Below are 25,170 nucleotides of genomic sequence, written 5' to 3'. Positions count from 1 at the left end.
GAAACGATACATGTATAATAACATTCAAGAGGAAGAGTGAAGTTTAAGGTAAGGCAGAAATTCAGCATTTTTTGTAATGTTGGACTGATGATAGTAGCAAAGAATATATATGTGTTGTGTATTGTATTTAAATGGAAACATTATTTTTTTATCTATTAATTTATTTGACTATGTCTTATGTGATAATTTAATAAAACTAGTAAAAAAAATAAATACTTGGTCTAGGGATTAAAATCTCTTCTGCAACTTTGACAGAAAAGTTTGGATAGGACAGGTATATCTTACAGAGGATTCTGCTGCTTTGAAGCAGTCTCCCCAGTCACATAAAATAAAGTTCATCCCTGTCAATATTCAAGCACAACTTGGATCTAAGAATGGGAAACAGAAGATTTACCCCAGAACTGCCCCCTGTACTATTAATGGACTGCGACAGTTCCTAAATACTATATCCCATGCAAGGGTACTCTGTATGGTATGATCCCATTTATTCTCACTAGGGTAAATATGATTATAGAAGAGAAGATAGGTAAGGCCAATCTCTAACCAAATAGGGTAAGTTAAATTGAATACAAAAAGAAAAATTGGCTAGACTTTTACTGGTTCCAACCCCCTTGGGTTAGGAGGCCCGTCCATCTGCCACACCACCACTACTTGCTCCTTTAGAGTACTTGGATCCAAACCTTCTGGGTCCGTCCAGCTTGGATCCAAAGATGACCTTATCTTCGGAACGGAAGCTTTCTGTGAGTGCACCGGCTCTGACATCTTCAGCTTTGGATAACTCTTGGAGCCAAAGCTTCCTTGTCAGGTCCGAGGCGTTGGAGTTGACTTCAGGGTGTTTGGAGCCATCTGTGCTCCTCAGAGCTTCATCATTGGGTAGCTCTGCTCTGACTTCCTCCTCTGTGAGATAGTTTTCAGGGCAAGGGGAGGCAGAGGTCCAGAAGCCTGCCTTCTCGGGACTGATGCCTTTCTTCTCTCCAGAGCAGTCTGCCTTTGGGGTAGTGAAGAGAGTATTCACTGCTCTGACAGGACGGCTGGATCCAATCCCCTCGGATCTCCAGTCTAGTTTTCAAATATCTCTGTGCTTGGAGCCACATCATTCTACACCACAGCTACGGCCATCTGAAGACCATCAGTCCACCCAGCAGGGTATTATGATGACTTTGGACACTTGGAGCACCCCACCAAGAAAGTCCCCAGGAAGAAAAAGTGCAAGAGGAGGCATGTGGACTCTCCACAAGAGTCAGCCACTGGGGATACTGATTTTGATGAGGGAAAGGGTCCCCACCATTTCCTCTGGAAGATGCCGCATTTGGAGACATCCTTGAGATCCTTAAGCAGAGACGTGGTTGGTCCTCCAGCAACCCTTCACCGAAGGAATAAGTATTTCTGAAGATCTTTTTGATGCTGGCCCATCCACCTCTTGGGTTACTCCCCCCATTGATGAGATCATTGATTTGGTCTCTAGGTGGGAGTGGAAGGAGCCTGACTCAGTTGAGCCAATCCCTAAGAGGCCAAATCGGATTCTGGCTCCACCTGTTAGGAAGGAATTCTAGAGTAAGGCAGTGCCTGTGCCATGGTCATGGCAGCTACCACCATGAAGGAACTTGCTGAACAGATTTCCTCTGTTTGAGTCTAGGGCAATGGACAAGTTTGGGAAGCATGTGTATGCATCAGCGACTTTTGCTTTTAAGTCATTGAACTATTTGGCACATTTTACTAGACTGCAAAGGGATCAAGGAACTATCAAAACCTTTTCTGGGACCATTACTGCTGAGAATCAATTCTCTGTGGCCTCTCAGTTTGCTGCCCTCCAATCCATTTCAAATTCATACATGAGGCTGATCTCGCATGCAGCCAAAGGAGCCTCAAGGGCAGCAGGTCCGTGCATATCCATTAGGCAACATGGTTGGATGCACTTATGTGATTTTGCAGAGCCTTTCAGGTCCTCGTTCATCAATGCACCATTTGACGTCAGTTTGCTGCTTGGCCCAAAACTGAAGGACACATTATTCAGGTGTGAAAAGGATGGAAAGACTCTCTGCAGTGGGCATACATTTTCTGACCCCTCAAAGATCCTTTTCTAGGAATCAATGAGGTGGTCAGAAGATGTGGTTCTGAAAGTTCCAGGGTCCTTTCCAGGACACATTTGGAGATAGTTCCCCTAGGGCAGAGGGGGGAGACTCCAATGGACGACAGTGCCCATGAGGCAGAGGAGACCCAAAAAACCAAGGGTCCAGAGATTCTTTCTCTGAAAGACCCTATCACCACTTCTGAAAGGAGGCCCAATTGTCTCCATCTGGAGGCAATCAGGGGTTGACTGTCCCTGCACCAGAGAACCTGGCTAAATATAACAAGAGATACTTGGGTGCAGAGGATTATTTCTAGAGGCCATATAATTCCCTTTTCCCTTGCACCCCCAACTGTATGCCAAATTCCTGATGTTCCATCCAGTTAGAGGAAAGCAGCAGCACTAGAAATACAAAGGCTGCTAGAAAACGAGTCATCCAAGTGGTCCCGCCAGAACAGATAGAATCCAGAACTTACTCAAGATTCTTTTTAGTGGCAAAGAAAACTGGGGATGGGAGACCAATTTTGGCTCTCAGCACTTTGAACAAGTCAGTTCAACATAGAAAGTTTTTTGATGGTTGCGGTTCAGTCCATTCTATCCTTCCTGGGCAAGGACAACTGGATGTGCTCAATACACCTTCAGGATGAGTACTATAACATAAAAATGACCAGACAATCCGGAAGGTATTTATGCCTCCGGCTGGAAGCCATTCACTATCAGTTCAGAGTACTGCCTTTTGGCCTCACCATAACCCCCAGGGTGTTCACCAAATGCATGGCAGTGGTAGCAGCTCACTTGAGACTGCAGGGATTAGAGTGTTTCCATATCTAAATGACTGTCTCATTACCACCCCAACCAGGCATCTACTAACAAGAGCAAGAGATCAGGTACTTCAGATTTGTGGTCATCTGGATATAACCGTAAATTACAGGTAGTCTCAGTTACAACCAACACAAACTTTGGAATTCATAGGAGCAGTCTTCAATATGATATCAGTGACAACCTCTTCCTCTTTCAAGAATTCAGACTATCAGATTCTAGGTTATGAAAATAATTCACAATACCAAGATTTCAGCCTGGTTGATCTTTCAAGCCTTGGGGTCAGGGTCAGCTGCCATAATCTTAGTTCCTCTAGCAAGATTTTATATGAGAATTCATGCTAGCAACACAGTGGTCAATTCTTTACCAGCACATGTCAGCACAAATAAGAATCACTCAGGTGTGCAAGAAATACTTCTGATGGTGGATTCAGTCAGATCACATTCTACAAGGCCATCCTTTCTTTCTCCCTTAACCATAGGATTGTAGGATCATACGAGGTTAGAAGGCTATTGACCCAGAGGTCATTTCGAGCCTAGCTGTTTCATCCCAATGTAATACCATTGATGCTGTAGTCAGTACCCAGGATTGTATGTATTAATTACTGCCCATGTCTAGGAGGGTTGTGGGCGCTATCCTTGGTAAGAATTTACAGTGCTCCATCCACTCATCCAGGTTCCTTGTGAACAGTGTCATAGAGGTGCTCTGCTTTACATGAATTGGCACCCTATTCCAAAGATGGGGCAGTCACTGGGAGACAAATCTGTCCCTCCAGCACATCCTATTCAAGTCGCATGCCATATTTAGGTTCCTGGAATGGGTAGCTTTATTCCTGTTTGATTTACGGATGTGCAGCAAATTCATTAGGTTTGGGTCTTGGATTGCTCTGTAAGCCAGGCATAAGTCTCCCCTAAGAAGTCTGTACGATACTGAGTATAGTGAAAGGAACTTTAGTCAGTCTCTGTAAGGCATGTGCTGGAGTCCCTTGATCTTCGTAGTTAGAAGCCTCTGAGATCTTTGCAATTGCTGCAGGTGCTTTGTATGGTACATGCCAAAGGGGTGATCTGAAGTAGTTAACTTCATTTTATCTGCAACCTGTGGGTATTCGGATCCATATCGGATCCGAGCCGGCAAATTATTTTCTAGCATCTGCTCCAAGCTCCGAGCTCATCCCCTTACCCATAATGCATCACCATCTCCTGCCTTCCCCCAGATCTCGTTTGCCGCGCCACTGTGAGCATTGTGGTCTATTTGCTCTGAGCTCAGGGATAAGTAAGTTGGGATTGTTCTTCCTATTTAGTGCATCTGTGATTGTTAGTGTATCCTACCTCCCCCTTTAGTATACCGCTTTGTTCATTGGATCAAAAAAAAGTTTTTTGTCTTGTCAGTTGCTGTTAGGCCCACTTTCTAGCATCTGCTCCAAGCTCCGAGCTCCTCCCCTTACCCATAATGCATCACCATCTCCTGCCTTCCCAAAGATCTCGTTTGCCGCACCACAGTGAGCATTGTGGTCTCTTTGCTCTGAGCTCAGGGATATAAGTAAGTTGGGATTGTTCTTCCTATTTAGTGTGTCTGTGATTGTTAGTGTATCCTACCTCCCCCTTTAGTATACCGCTTTGTTCGTCAGATCAAAAAAAAAAAAAATTTTTTTTGTCTTGTCAGTTGCTGTTAGGCCCACTTTCCCTCAGTGTATGTGTGTGTGTGTGTTGTATTCTTTCTGTAGGGAGTGGCATTCAGTTTTGGACTATGGCTGATCAGCCTAAATCAGTCTTCAAAAAATGTACAGTGTGGCCACAAGCTCTCACCGGCTGATGGTCACACTCTGTGTGTAATTTGTTTGGGAGTGCCCCATTTATCCACACAGTGTGCTATCTGTGCAGGTTTTAACCCAAAAGCTCTCAGGGATCGAAAAGCCATATTTGTCGCCAGGGGTCTTCTCTCTACTTCTGTGCTGGATTCTGCTTCGGCCTTGGTCTCCGGTATTCCCACCAAATCTCCCACCCAGACAGGGACTCAAACTCCCGCTTTTTCCTGGTGTTGGGGCAGACAAGCAAAAAAAAAAAAAGACAGAGCCAAGGACAGAGAAAGGTGCAGGGAGGATAAAGAAAGGAGGAGGGATAGGCCTTGCATGAGATCCCCGGACAGGGAGCCTTTCCTTAGCCCTCCTTCTAAAACTTCGAGGCCAGTTTCTCCACGACTCCGATCACCCTGTTTCTCACCGGAGCCGCTGGAATCTTTGGATCCGAAGCCTTCCTCACCCTTACTGCGCAGACCAGCCGGATCCGAGTCGGTTGCTTCTTCCCGATCAACTCAGAGCGTATCAAACTTAGACATGGACAGGATGATGCAGAGATTTCTTCAGGCCTACATACAGATGGGAGTCTTGCCAGGCCCCTCTCCCTCCGGAGGGGGGACCTCTATGCCCTTTTTCCGCCCCATCTCTTCTTCCCCGATCTGGGTGACTGCATCAGAGTTTTTGGATCCGAGGCTCTTTGGAGCTGGTAGCTCAGTGCAGACAGTTTCTCCAATCTTGATTCCGGCTGTTACCTTGATTTCCTCGGATCCGGCTAGTTCGGATCCAGGTGACTCTCGGAGCCGTGGACAGGGAGTCGAACCCGAGGGAATGGATTCTTCTATGGCTCCGGCTTGTTTGGATCTGAACCATTCCCTTGGACCTCAGGCTACCCTTGCTTCGGCTCCAATCCCCGCTTCGGACCCAGGGAGGGCTTCTTCCTTGCTGGGTGCCAAGGAGGTATGCTCTCCATCAGCATTCGAAGTGATGGAGAAGGTTCCCTCCCAAGGATTGAGACCCCAGCCCATCTACTCGGATTCCACCCAGACCCCACTGCATTTGGTGTCTACTCCCATCATCCTGTCTTAAGGACAGCCCGTGCCAGAGGACCCCCAGATTATTCCCTCTGAGGAACCCCCTGCGGCACACGAGTCACTTTCGGAGTGTCCCGCTGAAGAGGGCAACTGTAAGCGCAAGTGCAAAAGGAGGCACTTGGACTCCCCTGTGTCCCTCACTACAGACACAGACTTGGAGGAAGGAGAAGGTTCCCCCAGGTCACCTCCCAAAGATGTCTCCTTCGGAGACATCATGAAGATTCTCTGCCAGAGGGGAGGTTGGTCAGCCCCAAAACCTTCTACAGATGAGTCCATGTTCCTGGAGGCCTTTGGCATGGGCCCATCTACTTCCTGGGTGTCCCCGCCAGCGGATCCCTTGGTGGACCTTATCACCACGCAGGCATGGAAGGAGCCTGACATCGTAGAGCCGATCCCCAAATGCCCTGACAAGATTCTGTCTCCTCCCACCGACAGCCCCCATTGACACTGTGGTGGTCACAGCAGCCACCAAGAAGGAACTAGCACAGGAGAGTTCCTCAGTCCACCCTCCAGACAAGGAGTCCAGGTCAGTTGATAGGTTTGGGAGCATGTTTATTCATCAGCGACTTTTTCCATCCGTGCGCTGGACTATTTGGCACATGTTATCTGGCTTCAGCAAGACCTTGTCTCAGAATTCACTGAGTCGTCCCCAGAGTCCTTATCGCAGCAGGACAAACAACTTTTCTCCATGGAAATGTCGACTCTGAAGTCGGTATTGAACACATCCATGCGTCTCCTTTCCCACGCTACGGAAGGAGCGGCTAGGGTGGCTGGGACAGGCGCAGCCATGAGGCGTCACACCTGGCTCAGGTTGTGTCAGTTTGCGGACCCTTTCAAGGTGTCATTTATTAATGCCCCCTATGATGGTTCCTCCTTTTTCGGGAAGACAGGATGTGACACTCTTGTCCAGAGTGAAAAAGACGGGAAGACTTTGTCTGCCATTGGGATCCGCTTCTGTAACCCTCAGCGGTCTTTTCTAGGAATCAAAGAGGGCAAAAGAAGATGTGGCTCTGGAAATCTCAGTTTTCCCGGAAGTCTCAGGACAACTATTCCCCCAGAGGCAGAGGAGGACAGGATTGATGCAGACCCAGAGGTAGAGGGGGTCCTAGGAATTTCGGGTCTATAGAACCTTTTTCTGACAGGCCCGCCCAACAGCCCTGAGGGGTTGCCCAACTGTCCTACTCTGGAGGCATTCGGGGGGAGATTGGCATTGCACCCAGTGGCATGGGAGTCTATACCTGCAGATCATTGGGTGCTACAAATAATATCCAGAGGCTTTACTATCCCATTTGTTGCCCCACCGGGGCCTACACGACACCTCCTGGATGTTCCACCCACTCACAGAGAGGCCACAGCTTTAGAGGTTTTAAAGCTACTTCAAAAACTAGCCATCGAACCATCCCCTTCGGGCAGTCCAGATTAGGCGTTTACTCCAGGTTCTTTTTAGTGCCAAAAAAGATGGGGGACCTCAGGCCCATCTTCGACCTGTCATCCTTGAACCTGTCTGTCACCAAACAAAAGTTCCGGATGGTCACCTTACAGTCCATTCTACCTTATCTCCAAGAGTGTGACTGGATATGCTCGTTAGACCTCCAGGATGCCTACGACCATATCAAAGTTCACAGAAGCTCCAGGAGGTTTCTTTGCTTCCGGCTGGGAGCCAGTCACTTCCAGTTCAGAGCTCTACCCTTCGGTCTCACCACAGCCCCCAGGGTGTTCACCAAGGTAATGGCAGTCGTAGCAGCTCACCTGAGGATTCAGGGAATTCAGGTCTTTCCATACCTGGACGACTGGCTCTTCGCTACGTCCACCAAGCCTCTTCTGTGTCTGGCCCAAGACTACTTTCTTCTCTTGGCAGATCGATTGGGGATTACTGTCAGTGTTCAAAAATCCCAATTGCAACCAGTACACGTTCTAGACTTCATCAGGACATGGCTAGACACTTTGCAGCTAAAAGTTTTCTTAACACCAGAAAGGGTCTTGCATCTCAGATGTCACATAGCTCAAATAGTGAACCTCAAATTTCCAAAGGTGAGCAATGTTCTCCGGGCTCTGGGCTCCATGGCTGCCTCTATATCTATTCTTCCTTGCACACACTTTCATATGCGGGTTCTTCAATGGACTCTGGCAGTCCAATGGTCGTGGCTAGACCTGCCCATGTATTTTCCGATCAGGATCAGTCACACCTGCAGGACTTCCCTCCTTTGGTGGCTATGTTCACCGAAGGTTGCAGTGGGATGCCCCTTCGTGTCATTCCCAGTCCAAGCCACAGTGACCACGAACGCCTCCCAACTCGGGTGGGGGGGGACATTGTTTGGGAAGGACAGTCCAAGGCATGTGGTCCCAGACAGAGACCAAGTTGCACATAAATGTTCTAGAGATGAGGGCGGTGCTTTAGGGGTTGAAAGCCTTTCACACTATCCTCCCTCTCGAAATGATTGCAATTCAGTCAGACATGTCAGTTGTCTGGTATGTCAACAAACAAGGGGGAACCAGATCCTATCCCCTGCGTCGTGAGACCATGAGAGTGTGGGAGTGGGCGACTTCCACCGGTCAGTTTCTGATTGCAATGCATATCCCGGGACACTCCAACATTTTAGCGGACAGATTGAGTCGGGCTATTCTGATGCCATACGAGTGGTCTCTGAAGCAGTCAGTAGCAGAGGAGATATTCCTTGCATAGGGGCAGCCTTGCTGCGATCTCTTTGCATCTCCTTCCAATGCAAAGTGCAGCGAGTTCTTCACTCTGATTCCCTCCCCAGGGGATGCCCCCAGAGATGCTCTAGTCCATATTTGGCCACCTAGGCTTCTGTATGCTTACCCTCCATTACCACTAATTCCGAAGTTTCTTCAGAAAGCTTGCTGACTGGGGTGCACAATGATCCTCATTGCCCCATTCTGGCCTCGCCAAGTTTGGTTTCTCTTCCTTTGGTCACATCTTCTAGCTCCTCCATGGATTCTGGATCCCTGCCCAGATCTAATCTCTCATCCTTCGGGTGCCTGCCCACCCAACCTGGACAGCCTCAAGCTGACAGCTTAGTTGCTCCAGTTCCATTGATTGCCAGGACTCCCAGTCTTTCATCCCCTGTAAAATCTAAACTAGTGGCCTCTCTTAAAGCTTCCACTAGGAAAGTTTATTGCAGTAAATAGAAGCGTTTTTCCTTTTGGGCCTCTCACAGGAACCTGGATCCTTTCACAGCCCCTGTTCCAGTGGTGTTTGATTTTTTTGACTATTATCTTTCAGCAAGGAGCTAGTTTCTCCATGGTGAAAGTACAGTTGGCAGCCATTTCTAATTTTCATGTTGGGGAAGATAACATCACTTTAGCTTCTTCTAGGCTGTGTAAGGCTTTTCTTAAAGGCACTTTTCTTTTGCGTCCTCCTGTCAAAGATTTGGTGCCTCCTTGGGACCTTACCGTTGTCCTCCAGGCATTGGTGGCTCCCCCTTTGAACCTGCAGCTTCAATGGATCTAAAATTTTTGTCTTGGAAGACAGCCTTTCTAGTGACCATTATATCAGCCAGGAGGGTTTCTGAGCTTCAGGCTTTGTCTGCCGTGCCTCCTTATTTGGCCTTCCATAAGGATAGGGTATCTCTCTGTACAAATCCTTCATTCTTACCCAAAGTGGCATCTGAAGCAAACATAAACCAGTCTATTAATCTACCAGTTTTCTTTCCCAATTTCCAAAACAAGGGTGAATATAAACTTCACTTGTTAGATGTTCATAGACAACTTAATTTCTCATTTCATAGAACAAAGTAATTCCGCAAATCCAACCAATTGTTCGTTTCCTTTTCCAAACCTTTTTAGGGAAAGGCCATTTCCAAGGTTTCCTTAGCTAGATGGATCACTCTTTGCATTTCGTATGTTTACAAAGCAAAAGGTTATCTCCTCCTGGTATAATTAAAGCTCACTCTACCAGGTCCATGGCGACTTCTGCTGCCTTTTGGTCTAGGGTTTCTTTGGATGACATTTGCGCAGCAGCAACTTGGGCAAATCCATGTACCTTCATTTCTCATTATAAATTAGACCTGATTTCCAGAGGAAGAGCATCCTTTGGTTCTGCGATGCTCAGGAATATCCTTCCATGAGGGCCTCCCAGGATTTAAGTAGCTGGGGACTGTGTCCCACAGGTTGCAGATAAAATGAAGTTAACTACTTCAGATAAAGAAGTTATGTACTCACCATAACGTTCCATCTGAGTAGTTATACTTCATTTGTCTGCAGCCTTCCCTCCCTCCGTCCCCCTTACCTTATCATATCCATAAATATGTTGTGTTCTTTGGGCTGAGTTGCTAATGTGTATAGTTGCAGCAAACTCGATCTGAGGGAAGGCAGGAGGTGGTGGTGCATTATGGGTAGGGGAGGAGCTCAGAGCTTGGAGCAGATGCTAGAAAATAATTTGCCGGCTCGGATTCGATATGGATCTGAATACCCACAGGTTTCAGAAAAATGAAGTATAACTACTCAGATAGAATGTTATGGTGAGTATATAACTTCTTTTTATACTTAGCTCTGGGTCTGTTTAATGATGAGTATAGAGGGATTATGACCTCCTTTGCTAATCAAGTGTGCTCCATAGAAAGCCTTCCTTACTACAGTAGACACATGGTGGTCAAAGTTAAGGTCGCAATCTACTTGTGATCCCAGATCTGTTACCACTTTATAGGTACATAGGCTGTTGTTGTTAATTTGATAGTGTGAAGGGACATTGTTTTTACCGAAGGGAATGATGATGCCTTTCTTTGCATTCAGTTTGAGACCGTGACAAAGACATCAGTCATTGGTCTGTGTAAGACCCTCCTGAAGTATACTGACATCATTTGGGGATTCAGTAATTGCACCCAATTTGCATTCGTCCACAGACTTGGTCAGCCACAGCCCCTTAGTTTTGGCATTAACTTCTGAGAAGTATATACCAAACAGTAGGGGACCCAGCACTGACCCTTCTAGCACCCCGCTGGTGACAGGTCTGCTGGTTGATATGGAGTCACCCACTTTGATAGTGTGTGACTGGTTTATGAGCCAGTTGGCAACCCATCTTACAACAAAGGGGGTTACATTCAGTTTAAGTTTATCGGTAATACCGAGTGTGGGATTGTGTCAAAGGCCTTTGCCAAGTCAAGGTATGCTGTGTGCACAGATTTGTTCCATGGCTTTACAGATAAGGCTTATCAGACGTATGGATCTATAATTCCCTGGGTCGGTTGCTAAGCCACCTTTGTGGAGGGGAGTGACTGTTGCTGTTCTCCATTCTGCATGAACAAAGCTAGTGCTTAGGCTGTGATTGAATTGGGTACTTAATGGTGATGCTAGTTCATGTTTTAGTTTGCTTGGAAGACCGCCTGGGATGCCATCTAGTCCCATAAAGGCCATGTTTTTGCCATAGATAAGGCTTTAATGACCTGCTCTTTGGATATGTAGGGCTGGGGGGGAGTTAGGGGCAAGGTTTGTGATAACTTTGTTGTCTTATTTGCCTTTTGAGGCTGAGGAGGGTGCTTTTCCGTTGTTGGGGCCTTGCCTTAGTTTTCTTAGACAGCAGCTTTTTGCATTTGTTGTAAAGTTTGTTGATGCTGGATGTCCACCAGGCTGTTTTTTTTTTTTTATACTTGGGGCTCTGGCTTTAATTCTGTCTGGAATAGCCAAGTCTATACACTTATACAGGTGATTGTACAGGGCTTTAGTCTAAGCTTTGGTGCAGTTAACATCTTTATTAAATCATCAATTACGACATAAGCAATCATACATTTATGTAAATGAAAACAAACCACACAGACAGAATCCTATTTGCAAGGATTTTACATCACAAACCATACTGACACGCCCAGTTGCAAACATTCTACATCACTTATAATCTACCCAATGATTTTCAGTCAAATATTATATAGCTTATTTACGTCCTGGCTTCTTTTAAACATCATTCCTCCTCAGTATGTATTGTTACTACAATTCCCATTTTCCCCCTACCCTTTTCTAAAGATTTCAGTTCCAGTTGTTTTATCTTTTACTATATTCACTACTTCTAATATAGTTGGTTTAGATTTTGATTTCCATAATTAGACGCAGCAAGGCCTTCTAGGCAATTCTGATTCTGTATCCTAGCTCAGAAAAATCAACTCCCTCATCACACCAATCTACCCACCCAGCATCTCTGACCGTGCATCACGCAGGGAATCCATAATCTGCCAGCCTACCACACTCCCAGAAAATATGTTCCCAAGTATCTCTTTCTTCCGTGTCACACCTCCAACATTTGCTGTCTACCTGAGGAAAAATTCTCTGGAGTTTACTTTGAGCATAAAAATATCTATGTAAATATTTCCAAGCAAAAAGCGTACATTTTCTAAATTTTGTTGTGTATTTGGGAGACGTACATATATGCTACCATTGTTTATTTGTGAATTGTTTATCCAGTCTCTCTTCCCAGTCCTTTCTAACCTCATCTGATTGATTCTTATAGTTAGCATGCAATATTTTATATGCTCTACTAATTATTCCTTTTTCAATAGCAGCTTCTGTTCCAGATTCTACTAAAAACTGAATTAGTGCGGGTCTTTCATTTAGGACCCCCATATTTCTTTCTCTTTGCCTATACTCTGATATCAATCCTTGATAGGCAAGGCAGTTCTATTCTATTACATTTCCCTCTCTAGCTATTTGCTTCCAATACCTTGCTTCCTTTGCCTATTTTCCCCAATAAATTCCAGCCCCCCTCTTGCCTAGTGTCTATATCCCTAATTGCAGTCATCCCAATCATCATAATCTCTTTTCTCCATTTCTGTGTTGGCTTAGTTCTTAGAATACTTTCTGCTGTTTTATGGATAAAATATATTCTGTATGGTTTATTGTTATTCTCCTTAAATACATGCATCCAAAATCCCAGTCTCTCCTTGTTTTTTGAGTTTCCCCCCTGTTTTAACATCATCCATTTCCACTTTGAATGATAGTTTCTGCATGTGCTATGTATAGGAGCCTTAACTGTGAGAGTGGAGTTTGCTTTGGTGAAGTTTTTTAGCTTGACTTCACCCTTTGTGATTTCTGGTGTTAGTGCCAGTTCGAAGATGGCTTCGTGGTCAGATTTAACTAATTGGGGTCCAACAGTTGCAGTGGTACATCTGTTTGTCATGATAGTGAGGACCAGATCTAGTATGCTTGTTCCTCTTGTTTGGATTTGAGCAATTTTTTCCAGGACATTTAAGTTAAAAAGTCAAGGAACTTCTGTGAGTAGTCTCTAAGGCATTGATGGCAAGTTTCTCTAACTGCATAGACATCTGCATCCTCCAGTGATAGTGCTTCCAGGGTGTGCAGTTTTTGGTTTAGGCTCCTAGCATTTAGCAGCATAACCCTTATTTTGTTATGGTTGGCGATTTTCACATCGGCAATTTTGTTTTTGAGATTTTGCCTAAAAAAGGCAAAAGTATTTGACTATATAACCTCATGGTTTTACTTCAGTGTTTATGGTCTGAGGAAGCGTATCTGAAGATACGTGAAAGCGCTTACCTTTCAATAAATTTTACCAGTTTTTCTTTAACATTGGTCGTGGTGAGTCCGAAGTTTGTTATAGCTATATTTTGCAGTGCTTTTTAACCAAGGACTCTTCAGCTGGAGTGGCTCATCTTTTTGCTTTGCTTCACTATGGGGAAGGCAAAAGCCTTTGCCAGCAGCCGAAAGCCTCATGGTGCCAGGTGCAAACAGTCTCTGGCAAAGCAGCAAGGTTTGTCGACCATGTCATCCCAGGCTGACGGAAACTGGATTCCCTTTGAGTGACACCAGAAACTAAGCCAATTACTGAAATTGATCATTTTTTGTATATGCTGTGGCATCATTCTAGGTGAGGTGACGGTAATATGCTGATCAAGGCTTAGGACGTACCTGCCTGGGCCACATACTCAGAGAGCTCAGTCATGTCTCTCTTTATATTGTCCAGTGAGGTATGCCTCAGGTCATTCACTTCAACATGAGCTACGACAGAGTCATAATGGTACTTGTTGCTAAGACCCCTGAATGTATGCATGATCTGATGAATCCTGACACTGAACAGGCAACTGACCATGACTTTCTCCTTATCTAACCTGGTGAGTGGGGCATCCATGTGTCTTACTATGGAGTCTCCAATGACAATGTTTTTGAGTGTTACACCTTAAGGGCTTGTTAGGTGAAACACTGGTGTTGCTATGTGTCTTGGGTGCTGTGGGAACTATGTTAGCTCTAGCAGTCTTTTGTTTTGGAGGTCTCTAGTATTTGGGTAATTTTTTTGAAAGAACCTCCCAGGTGTGTTGATTTATGTGTTAGATGCTTATTATGTTTATGAGTAGTGGTACTATATGTATCAGTAGTGGTGGGTGAGCTGACAACTTCTTCAGTGTTGCTGTTTTGAGTCGAGAGAACAGGGATTCAAGATTCTTGTTGTAGATACAGCTCTCACACTCTGTACTACAGTGAGTTATTAGTAGAGGGTTGCCAGTGTACATGAGGCAGTTGCTGCCTCAGGAGAAACAAGGGTAGTCCAACTGCTGGGGAAAACAGTCCAAGGCACTTGATCCTCCACAGAGGCCAATTTGCATATCAATGTCCTAGGGATGATTGCAGTGCTCTTAGCATGGCAGGCCTTCCAGGATGATCTCCTTTTTGGAACAATTGCGATTCAAACAGACAATAGGTCAGTGGTTTGGTACATCAGCAAACAAGTAGGAACCAGATTTTACCCCTTGTGTCGAGAAGCACTTGGAGTGTGGCAATGAGCAATCTCATCCAACCACTTTCTCATAGCAACGCACATCCTGGGGAAGTACAATGTGATAGCAGACAAATTGAGCGGGTCCATTCAACTAACTCACGAGTGGTCTCTCAACATGAAAATGACAGAAATGATTTTTCGTCAATGGGACCAGCCTTGCTGCTATCTTTTTGCTTCTTCCCTAAACAACAAATGCAGTAGTTACTTTGCCCTAATCCCCCCTTCGGGGGGATCACTAAGGGATGCTGTACTTCACAAGTGACTCCTCGCTTTACTTTATACTTACACGCCAATTCCCCTAATTCTAAAATTTCTGCAGAAAGCTGCCAGGGTGAAGAGCAAAGTCATCCTCTTTGCACCTTATTGGACTCAGCAGATTTGGTTCTCCTTCCTATGGCCTCATCTACTTTGCCAAGCTTGGTTTCTGGATCCAATTCCAGACCTCCTGTCACACCCAACAGGTAGGATTCATCCAGATATCTCAAAACTCAAGCTGACATCATGGTTTCTCCAGTTCTGTTAATACCCCGATAGTCAATGCTGTCTTCACCTGTCTGTCATATTCCTTTATCTTCCCATAAGCCTTTTACAAGAACATTTTATACAAGTAAATGAAAAAGGTTCATTTGCTGGGCACAACAAAAACACATTGACCCCTTCTCAGCTCCAGTACATAGTATACTTCAATTTTTAGCAACAGTTTTTAATGAGGGGGTCTAGCTCCTCAGTGATTAAAGTTCAATTAGCAACAATGTCTAGCTTTCATATTTTATGTAAAAATTCTTCTGTGACTTCTTTTAAACTTTGTAAAGCATTTTTTTGAGAGGCACAATCCTGCTGACACCCATGTGTAAAGATCCTACTCCCCCATGGGAGTTGAACTTGGTACTGCAGGCCTTAAGTCATTCTCCCTTTGAACCAGCAGCCTTTGGCAATCTTAAGTTCCTCACCTGGAAAACTAACTATCTAGTGCTCATTACCTCTGCTAGTAGAATTTCAGAACTTCAAGCATTGTCATCTAAACCACCCTACTTGATCTTTCATAAGGATAGTCACATTACGTACCAGTGCATCTTTCCTTCCTAAGTTGGTGTCAGAATCCAATATCAATCAATCCCTTAATTTGCCAGTATTCTTTCTTAAATCTGCAAACAAAGGTGAATATATGTTGCATTTATTGGATGTTCACAGACAATTACATTTTTACTTACATAGAACAAAAGACATTATGAAGACAAATCAATTATTTGTGTCCTTTGCAAATTTAAAATTGGGCAAACCAGTTGCAAAGGTGACTTTAGCCAGTTGGCTGGTGGATTGCATTTCATTTATCTATAACAAGTTGGGTGTAACCTTGACAAAACCTCTAAGATCCCACTCAGCTAGTTCCATGGCAACTTCTTCAATGTTTCTATCTAGAACTTCTATGGACGATATGTGTTCGGATACAACTTGGGCAAACCTTCATACCTTTATCACTCATTACAAACTGGATCTGGTCTCGAGGGGAAGAGCAGCCTTTGGCTCAACCGTGTTCAGGAATATCCTACCTTAGAGTCCATCTGGAATTTGAGGTAGTTGGGGACTGTGTCCCAAGAGTTGAGGATAGAAGGAAAATTGACAACCTAAGATAAAAAAGTTATGTACTTACTATAATGTTCCATCTGTGTTGTCCATTTTCATTTTTTTCTCAACTTCCCACCCTCCAACACCCCAACCCTTATCACAACAGAGTTGAGGATAGAAGGAACATTGACAACATAAGATAAAAAAGTTATGTACTTACTGTAATGTTCCATTTGTGTTGTCCATTTTCATTCTTTCTCAACTTCCCACCCACCAACACCCCAACCCTTATCACAACAGATTTCTGGAAGAATGACATATTATAAGGACACCACCGTCCTTAATGTTGAGCTCCACATATAGTTCCTTGGATTTATGTATAGAAGCACGTCTTACTTTAGGTAAATCAGCAAACAAGATCTGGGGTATGTTTGGAGTTAGTGCATTATGGGTAAGGGAAAAGCTCAAGATCTTTTTGGTTACCACAAGTTTTAGTAACGTCCAAGTCAGATCCAAGGATCAAATCCAGACCCAAAGCCATGGAGCATATCATAAGTTGAGGAAGAATGAAAATGGACAGCAGAGATGAAACATTATGGTAAGTACATAACTTTTTAAAGTCTATAATGGCTAAAAGAATTGCAAAGGTGATGCCAGAATTGATAGAACTGGATCAGTGAGGTTTTGTGGAGGGGAGGCAAACCTTTGACAGCATTAAAAGAACATTGATGATCCACAGGGAAGTAGAATGTAATAAAATACCACTATTGTTGGTGGGTCTTGATGCAGGAAAGCATTTGACGGAGTAAGCTGGGAGTTTGAGCAGAGCATTGGAAGCATTTGCATTCTCTGATAAAATTTTAAGATTGATTAGGAGGCTATATGAGGGAATCGAAGAGGAAAATTAAAGTGGGTGGGTTCCTCTCTGATAATTTCTGTTTGAGCAGAGGAACCAGGCAGGGGTGTCCTCTTTCCCCTTTGTTATTTGCATTATTTATTTATTTTTATTTTACATTTGTTAAACCGGGCTAGTCCAACTGGATACATGTCCATTTTCAGTGGAGGCCCGAGGAGAAAAGCTCCGCTATCTAATACATGATAATTAACAGTATATTGTCAAATACATACACATATTCAACCCATATATATAGAACCATTGGCAAATAAAATTAGGGACTCAGAAATTCAAGGATATAATTGCTATGGTAGTCAAGAAAAGCTGGCTCTGTTTGCAGATGATATTATAACCAGAAAAGGACATTTCAGTATTATGGAACATTTTGAGGCAGTTTCAGATTTTTTCGTGATACAAAATTAATTAAACTAAAACAAAGGCAATAGCTATAAATTATGTATCCACATATGGATTGGTTCAGCAATATCCATATTTATGGGGACATGATAAAATAAATTACTTAGAAATGTGGATTAAATGATTCTGATGTAGCAGCTAAAGATATGTGGGAAAAGACTAAACAAAAGAAAATACAAAAACTGAGAAATTGGTAGCTCTGTTATATGGATAGCAAGATACAAGCAGTTAAAATATTTTTTAGTCCCTTTAGTTTTATAAACAGGTCAGGCATATTCTTTTTATCAGCCATAGGATAAGTTGTGGATAATTAATAAAGAGCTGAAGGATTTTATTTGGGAGAGAAAGACTGCAAGAGTGAAGAGGGATATGCTGATTCATCCAATAGCAGAAGGAGGCGGTCTGGGATTACCCGATTTGAAGGGGTGTTTCAGAGCTACACAGTTAAGGCTCCTGTACATAGCACACACAGAAACCTATCATTCAAAGTGGAAAGAGATGATGATGAAAGGCGGGGAGAACCCAAGAAAGAAGGAGAGATTGGTATTTTGGATCAAGATCCTTAAGAATAACAATGAGCATACAGGATATTATATTCATGAAGTAGCAAAAAGTATTCTAAGAACTAAACCAACATGGGAAAGGAGAAAGGATATTCTGTCAATAGGGATTACTGCAGTTAGGGATACAGGCAGTAGGCAAGAGGGGGCTGGAATTTATTGAGTAATCTGGCAAAAGAACCAATGTATTGGGAGCAAATAATTAGAGAGGGAAATGTAATAGTATGGGAAAAGGTCATGAATTTATTTGGACTGCAGGCTGAAAATTGCCTTTCCTATCAACAATTGATATCAGAGTATAGGCAAAAAGAAAGAAATAGGGGGAACCTAAGTGAAAGACCAGCTCTGGTAGTGTTTTTGGTTGAATCAAGAACAGAAGGTGCTCTTAAGAAAGGAATAATTAGTAGAGCATATAAAATATTACATAATAACTGCAAAGTATCAGTCAGAGGAGGCTAGAAAGGATTGGGAAGAGAGATTGGCTAAGCAATTCACAAAGAAACAACAGGGGATATATATGTATGTCTCCTAAATATGCAACAATATCTAAAAGATTTAGGATCTTTGCTTGGAAGTGTTTATATAGGTATTTTTATACCCCAAGTAGACTACAAAGAATTTTTCCTCAGGTAGACAGCAAGTGTTGGAGGAGTGATGGAGAAGAAAGAGATAATTAGGGAACATATTTTCTGGGAGTGTAATGAGCTGGCAGACTTTAAAGATTCCCTGCAGACTACTCTGTCAGAGATACTGGGTGAGGAAATTGGTGTAACTAAGGGAATTGATTTTTCTGAGCTATGATGCAGAATCAGAATTGTGCAGACATAGTAAGGCCTTTCTGAGTCTAATTATGGTGGCTGCTAAAAAAGCAATTGCTAGAAAATGGAAATCAAAGTGTAAACCAACTTTACTAGAATTAGTGAATGTAGTAAAAGAGATAATATAACTGGAAATAGATCTTTATTAAAGGGTAGGAGCAAATTACATAAAAATGGGAATTGTGGGAACAGTATATGCAGAGGAGAAATGAGGTTTGAATGAAGTCAAGATTTGAATAAGCTATGTAATGTTTGACAATAACTGGGTCGATTGAGTTATGTATAATGTTTGCAACTAAAATTATGTCAACATGGTTTGTTTTCATTTATATAAATGTATGACTGACTAGGCCAAGCATAATAATTTAATAAAGATGTTTCTTTGTTTAAAAAATGTAGGAAACTAGAGAAGGGGTTACACTATTAGGAGGAAATAAGTTGGAAGGGAAAAGTGACAGAGTGGGAAGAGGTCAAAGAATGCCTTCCATGTCAGGGACTATTGACAGAATGTAGACAGAGAGGGAGGGGAAGTGAGATGGAGATAGGGCAGTAGAAGTGAAAGACCAGCTCTGGTTGGATTTTTAGTAGAATCAAGAATAAAATATGTTATTAAGAACATGATAATTAGCAGAAATGTAAAGTATTACATGATAACTTAAAAAAAATCCACAGGAGATTTAAAAAAGACTTGGAAGGAAGATTCGAACAACAAATTACAAAGTAGCAATGGAAGAAAATTTGTAATACCTCTAGGTATGCTATGGTATCCAGACGATTCAGAATATCTTCATGAAAATATTTACACAGTTGCTTTTATACTTTATGTAGACTACAGAAGATTTTCCCTGAAGTGGAAAGCAGATGTTGGAGATGTGAATGGAAAAAGTGAGTAACTTTGTAACACATTTTCTGTGGCTGTGTGGAGTTATTTGAGTTTAAGGACTCCCTACAGAATATCCTGACACAATTGCTGGGAGAACATGTGTTAACAAAGGTATTAAAGTCCAAATGAAATGAATACCTGCAAGTGTTTCCTTGGCACAGGCTTGGCATTAATTTTTTTGCTTTCCACCCAGCTATACTCATAATAGTTTTGATCACTAATAGCTGACTACCTCCCACTCCTTATCAAAAGAGTGTACTGAAACAAAATAAATATGAAAATGTGCAGTACTCTGTGGAAATGTGGAAATAGGTAACACTCTCTCTTACAATAACACTTGTTGACACTGTATGGCTATTACTTAAATTGCATACTTATGTTTCCATTTTCCCACAGTAAGTGTGTATCATACTTCTTTTGTTTTGATTGGCTTTATACCAATATTAGTACTTATGTTTGATTTTGAATGAATTCTATGCTGTGTGTATTCTTTGTATGCATTTTCTGTAATTATTATGTTATTTCATATCTTCCCATAAGATTTCTTTTTATACATATATGTGAAAAACTGAAAGGCTGCCAGTCCAGTCAGATAGAATCTTGCAAATAATTCTCTATGATTTGTAAATATTAATATAATCCACAGGCTGGTTTTACAAATGTAAAAGAGAACTATATGTTTTGATTAAACTATATGTTGTACTGAGCTTCAAAAATATAACCACAGTGCACTCTGCTGGACGAAAGCTGATAAGTCAAGCATTGTATGACTGTTTGATCTCAAACTCAGAGCCGTGATGTCTGGACCAGCAAATTCTTTCTATTGTTTTGAGACCAGAGTTAATTGCTAGATTTTACATGTATAATGTCTTTTATTGCTGTGGCTTCCTGACCAGGTACAAGATCAAATAACTGTTAAACTTTTGAGTTTCTGTTAGCCTGGGAAATTAAACCAGAGAAGTGTCAAGAATGATGTAATCTAAAATGAGTCAGCAATAATGTGTTATCATTTAAGACTTTCTCAGAGAGAGAGAGAGAGAGAATTAGAGCATTTTGTCTGAACCTGAACACATCTACTCACCAGTACTCTGCCTTTGCTCTGTATGTATGTATGTTTATTTAGAACAGTATTGCTCTTAGAGTTAGATAGGAATTTAGTCAGATGTAGTCTAGCTGTTTTCTATATAGGTTCTTAGGTTCATATGTAGGTACTAGGCTATTGGCCCTAGGGCCTATATAAGCCTAGCCAAAAGGTACCCTGGCTATTTATGCCAGACTATGAAATAATATTGTTTTAACGTTTCCTGTGATTTCTGAACTCTTGACTAGCACTGGGTTGAATTGAGGAGATTTGTCTTGTGTTTTTATTATTTATTATTAAATATTTTTAAACATTTCAACTGTGGCTGTTTTGTGTAGAGATAATTTAAGCACTAGAGTACATTACATGTATATAGTGATACTGTCCAAGCCACTCCAATAAGCCTTGCTGTTCGTCATACTTACTAATTGGATAATAATAATAATGCACAGTAGAATTGGACACCCTTTGGTAAGGGCCTTATTAGTAGCTGATATTAGTGGTTAGAGGCAGTGATTTCTACCTTATAGCCTGGGCAGAGAAGGGGGCATAGCTGGAGAACCTGTGCCAGCTTTCCACAGGAGTGTCTGTGTGTTTGTACATAACCCATATCTCAAACTGTGTGTGTGTCAGCTACTTGGGCAGGGACACGAATCACCTATTGGACAGAGAGGGTGCTGGAGGTTTTAGCTTGACCACTAGGCTGAGACCTGTACCCTGTGGCTGTGCCAGTGAGGAGTCTTATTGGGGATCTGGAGAGAAAGAGAGAAACCAGCCCCGGACTGACTGTGATCTCTTTGTGCTTATAAGGGAAATTGTACTTTACCGTGTGTGTACTTGTTATCCTTCTCAATCTGCATGCCCTTCACTGGTGTTAGTGGTGTTAGTGGTGAGGATTGAGGCTCCTTGATTACTGAGCCAGTGCACGGGCATCACAATGTATATGAAATATTCTGTATTAGTACTCTTCTATGAGGCTAGGTTGTGGCTGTAAAGGATGATCATACCAGTCTAATCCCCTGGTAAACAAATAATTGTTAAGTAGTAAGGCCTCATTAAGTTTAATGTTATTAGCAGAAAAACATCAATGACATGAAAGTGAAAATAAAAGATTAACTCAGATGTAAATAAATTACTGAATATTGTAAAAGAAATAAAAGACCTAGAGATGGGATCATTAATAGATGGAGGGAGTAATATTTGTAAGAATAAGTGGTGCATTTGAGAACAGTGAATACAGAATAATGTGTAAATAAATTAATAAAACCTGTAGGCTGATTGGAATTGAAATGTATATGATTTAAAAAATAGGAACAATACTAGGCAAATGATCATAGGGACCATAATATACCTAGCCAAATATGAAGACACACTTATGTTTTTGCCACCCTTTGCAAACACTTTAGTGCTAGTTTGCCAAATCAAGCAGGGCCATACATTATAACCTTGGTGTAAATTTGTGTCTACCCATCCGATCATCAGACTAGCCTTAAAGGCTGACATAATACCTTGTTTGACCAGCACTTGTAACTTATTCCATAGACTGAGTATGCATTGTGTTAAGAATCTGTCCCTCCCATGAGTCTTGTTTATTTATTGTAAATTTCAAATGTAGCAACATAGGAATAATTACTAGGCAAGTGATCATGAGGACTATAAGATGCCTAGCCAAATACAGCTTTAAATAAAGAAACTTAAGTATTCTTGCCACCCTTATCAAACAATACTACTTGCTTCCTAAATCAAGTAGGGCATTATGAAATAACCCTGATGTAAATTTGTGTTTACTCAACAAGTCATCAAGAGTAGCCTTAAAGGTACCAAAGTTGTATTTGACCAGTGTCACTTCATTGCATGGATATTCCTACCATAGTTGTTCTTCTGTACTACATGCATGCCCACCTACAGACAGTTTAAAGTGTCCAGTCCACCTATTGCATGCCTTTGCAATGTGGAAGGAAACTGAAGAACCTGTAGAAAACCAAAGCAAACACAAGGAGGACATGTAGACTCCACACAGATGGTAGCCCCGGTCGAGAATCGAAGTGGAGAACGTCTTGCTGTGAGGTGACAGTACTATCCACTGCTCAGCTGTGCTGGACATGCTAATTACAATAATGAAATAAAGCTATCTTTTAAGTAAAGACACTAGGCAGAGCCTGACAGTGAAATGTAATGTACTAATAAGTGTTGTAACTGTAGAACTGTATAGAATAAACTGGACAATGTAACTGTAGAACTGTATAGAATAAACTGGACAATGTTGACACATTATTTCTGCATGACAGCAAAAATATTTTTGGAATTTTTCTTTTTTTCTTTTCTATAAATTGCATACAGATGCACATTGTTTTTTTATGATACTTTGAATTGTGTATCAGTGTATACTTGGAACAGAAACTTCTTAAACATACATATTTACTTTTTTCTTTTCTTTTTTCACAGAACAATGTTTTTTTTTTCTTTCATCACATTCCAGGTCTGGCCTGAAGTATGACAGCAAAGCCTCAACAGAATCAATCATTGTGTATTCTAAGTTATTTCAAGTTATTAGTTTATTACTTTTTTTAAAAATATTATAAAACCATTATTTCAAATCTTGTAAAATTATCACAGATTACAATATCTAATTAAAATATGTTGATGCCTTTTTATATAATGTAGAAATGAAAAATAAATTATGGTATTTGCTAGGAGATAGTTTTCATATGTATATATAAAACACACTTTCAACATGTTTACCAGATATTTTCTTGTATGACTTGAAGCTAGAAGGAAGCACATTCTCACCCATTCCTTGTCTCCAAGTTTTGAAGAAGTCCAGTTATGCTTATTATTTTGTAATGTTTGATACTATATTGATCATAATAAAGCTTTATATGTATATGTACTTTATGATGTATTTGTTCCTCCTCCAACACTTCCTTGTGCCTGAAGGCAGTAGGCACAGGAGATGAGAGTTGAGGATCAAAGGCCATCATCCTGTGGGGAGTGAAGAAATGTCATCTTCAGGTCCTAATATCTCTCCTTGTTGACCAGCAGGCATTGTGCAATTTTTGCTGTGCTCAGTCCCTGCACTGATACATACTGACACACCTGCCATGCTGAACTTTGCTTGACGGGCTCACACTCCCCCATGTCAACTTCTCCCATGGAGTATACACCAGCAGTCTAACGTAAAGAAGTGGTTCCTGTAGCAGGATGTGCAGCTATTGTTACCACCACCACCCCCAGATGGGCAAGTCAGCATGAGCAACTCACCACCATCTCTCTCTCTCTCCAACTCCTCTTGCATCTTGGATAGTATTTGAACCTGAGCCATCCAGACCATAGGCAGGGTTTTATCCATACATTCAACAAAGTTGGCAAAACTAAGCTTGTATATATTGTTAGCTGCACAGTACAAATGTGACAGTCTGTAGAACAAGATCATTTTAAAATGTTTTGTCCTTGTCTCTACCTCATTTTGTATGTATTTTTGAAAATTAATGTTTATAAAGTTTATCTCAAGTATGTCTTTGATATTTCATTCTTTATGCTTTATATGCTGAGATATTAACATGGTCGGAATCATCCAGTATTCAGTTAATAGCACTATACTGACACTGTGTATACTTTTTCAGATATGGTAACCTGAAGGCTGCTAGTCACACTTGCAGCAATGTATCGTGGAATGTTCTCTGGTGTGGTCACTGGGCATTGGGAATATTCTTATGTTTTAGTAGAGTAAATGAGAAACATAGGAGTAAATTTTTGCCGTAGATGCTTGCAACATTTACATTTGCTTATTCAGAATAGGAACAGAATGACTAGCTATAAATGTTATTGCTAACTGCAGCTATTGGATTTATAATCTATGAAGAGCTATGAAGAAAGCGGTGATATTTCAGTATGTATGCAAAGATGAAAGTGTTTTCAGTATTCTGTGCATTCATATCTTAAAAATGGGTGTAAAGATATATATATATATATATATATATATATATATATATATATATATACACACACACATATATATATATATATATATATATATATATATATATATACACACACACACACATACTTGTTTTTGTCGAGTGTGTGTCAACAGGTGTGCAAGATTGCACAATTCCTGGGGTTGGAAGATATGCCCGTACCCCATTTTTATGCTGTCTTGGAGTTAGCAGGTGGTGTGGGAGCATTGGGGGGGAGGCTTTCCTCCTGCAAAAAAAGATTTTTTTTGTCCATTTTTAAAAAAAAGATTTTGTATGCACAGAGACAGTTTCTATTGGAGCATGAGTACATGTTGATGTTGGTGTTTTCAACCCTCTGATGTTGATGTTTTGACAGTCAATATTAGGTGTTTATGATTATATATAGTGTACACACACATATATAATATACACTCCATGTGGTTGTAAGTTCATAACATTGGACATTTGTAATGCTTGCAAAAGCCAT

General features: G+C 41.7%; 1 protein-coding gene across 1 annotated transcript in view; it reads left to right on the top strand.

Moving 5' to 3' along the window:
- WDR19 (WD repeat domain 19) overlaps positions 1-24,240 on the top strand; it is a 3,663,919-nt gene extending 3,639,679 nt beyond the window's left edge. Inside the window, exon 37 of the mRNA XM_044062937.1 lies at positions 23,173-24,240. The gene's annotated coding sequence lies outside the window, so the exon portion shown is untranslated. The remainder of the gene's footprint in view (positions 1-23,172) is intronic.
- Positions 24,241-25,170: the final 930 nt, after the last annotated feature.

Source organism: Protopterus annectens, chromosome 2.part1 (assembly GCF_019279795.1).
Source record: "Protopterus annectens isolate FY-2018-M chromosome 2.part1, PAN1.0, whole genome shotgun sequence".
In the NCBI taxonomy this organism is placed as follows: domain Eukaryota; kingdom Metazoa; phylum Chordata; order Ceratodontiformes; family Protopteridae; genus Protopterus; species Protopterus annectens.
The sequence above is the reverse complement of the archived record's forward strand: the minus strand, read 5'-3'. Positions and strand labels throughout refer to the sequence as shown.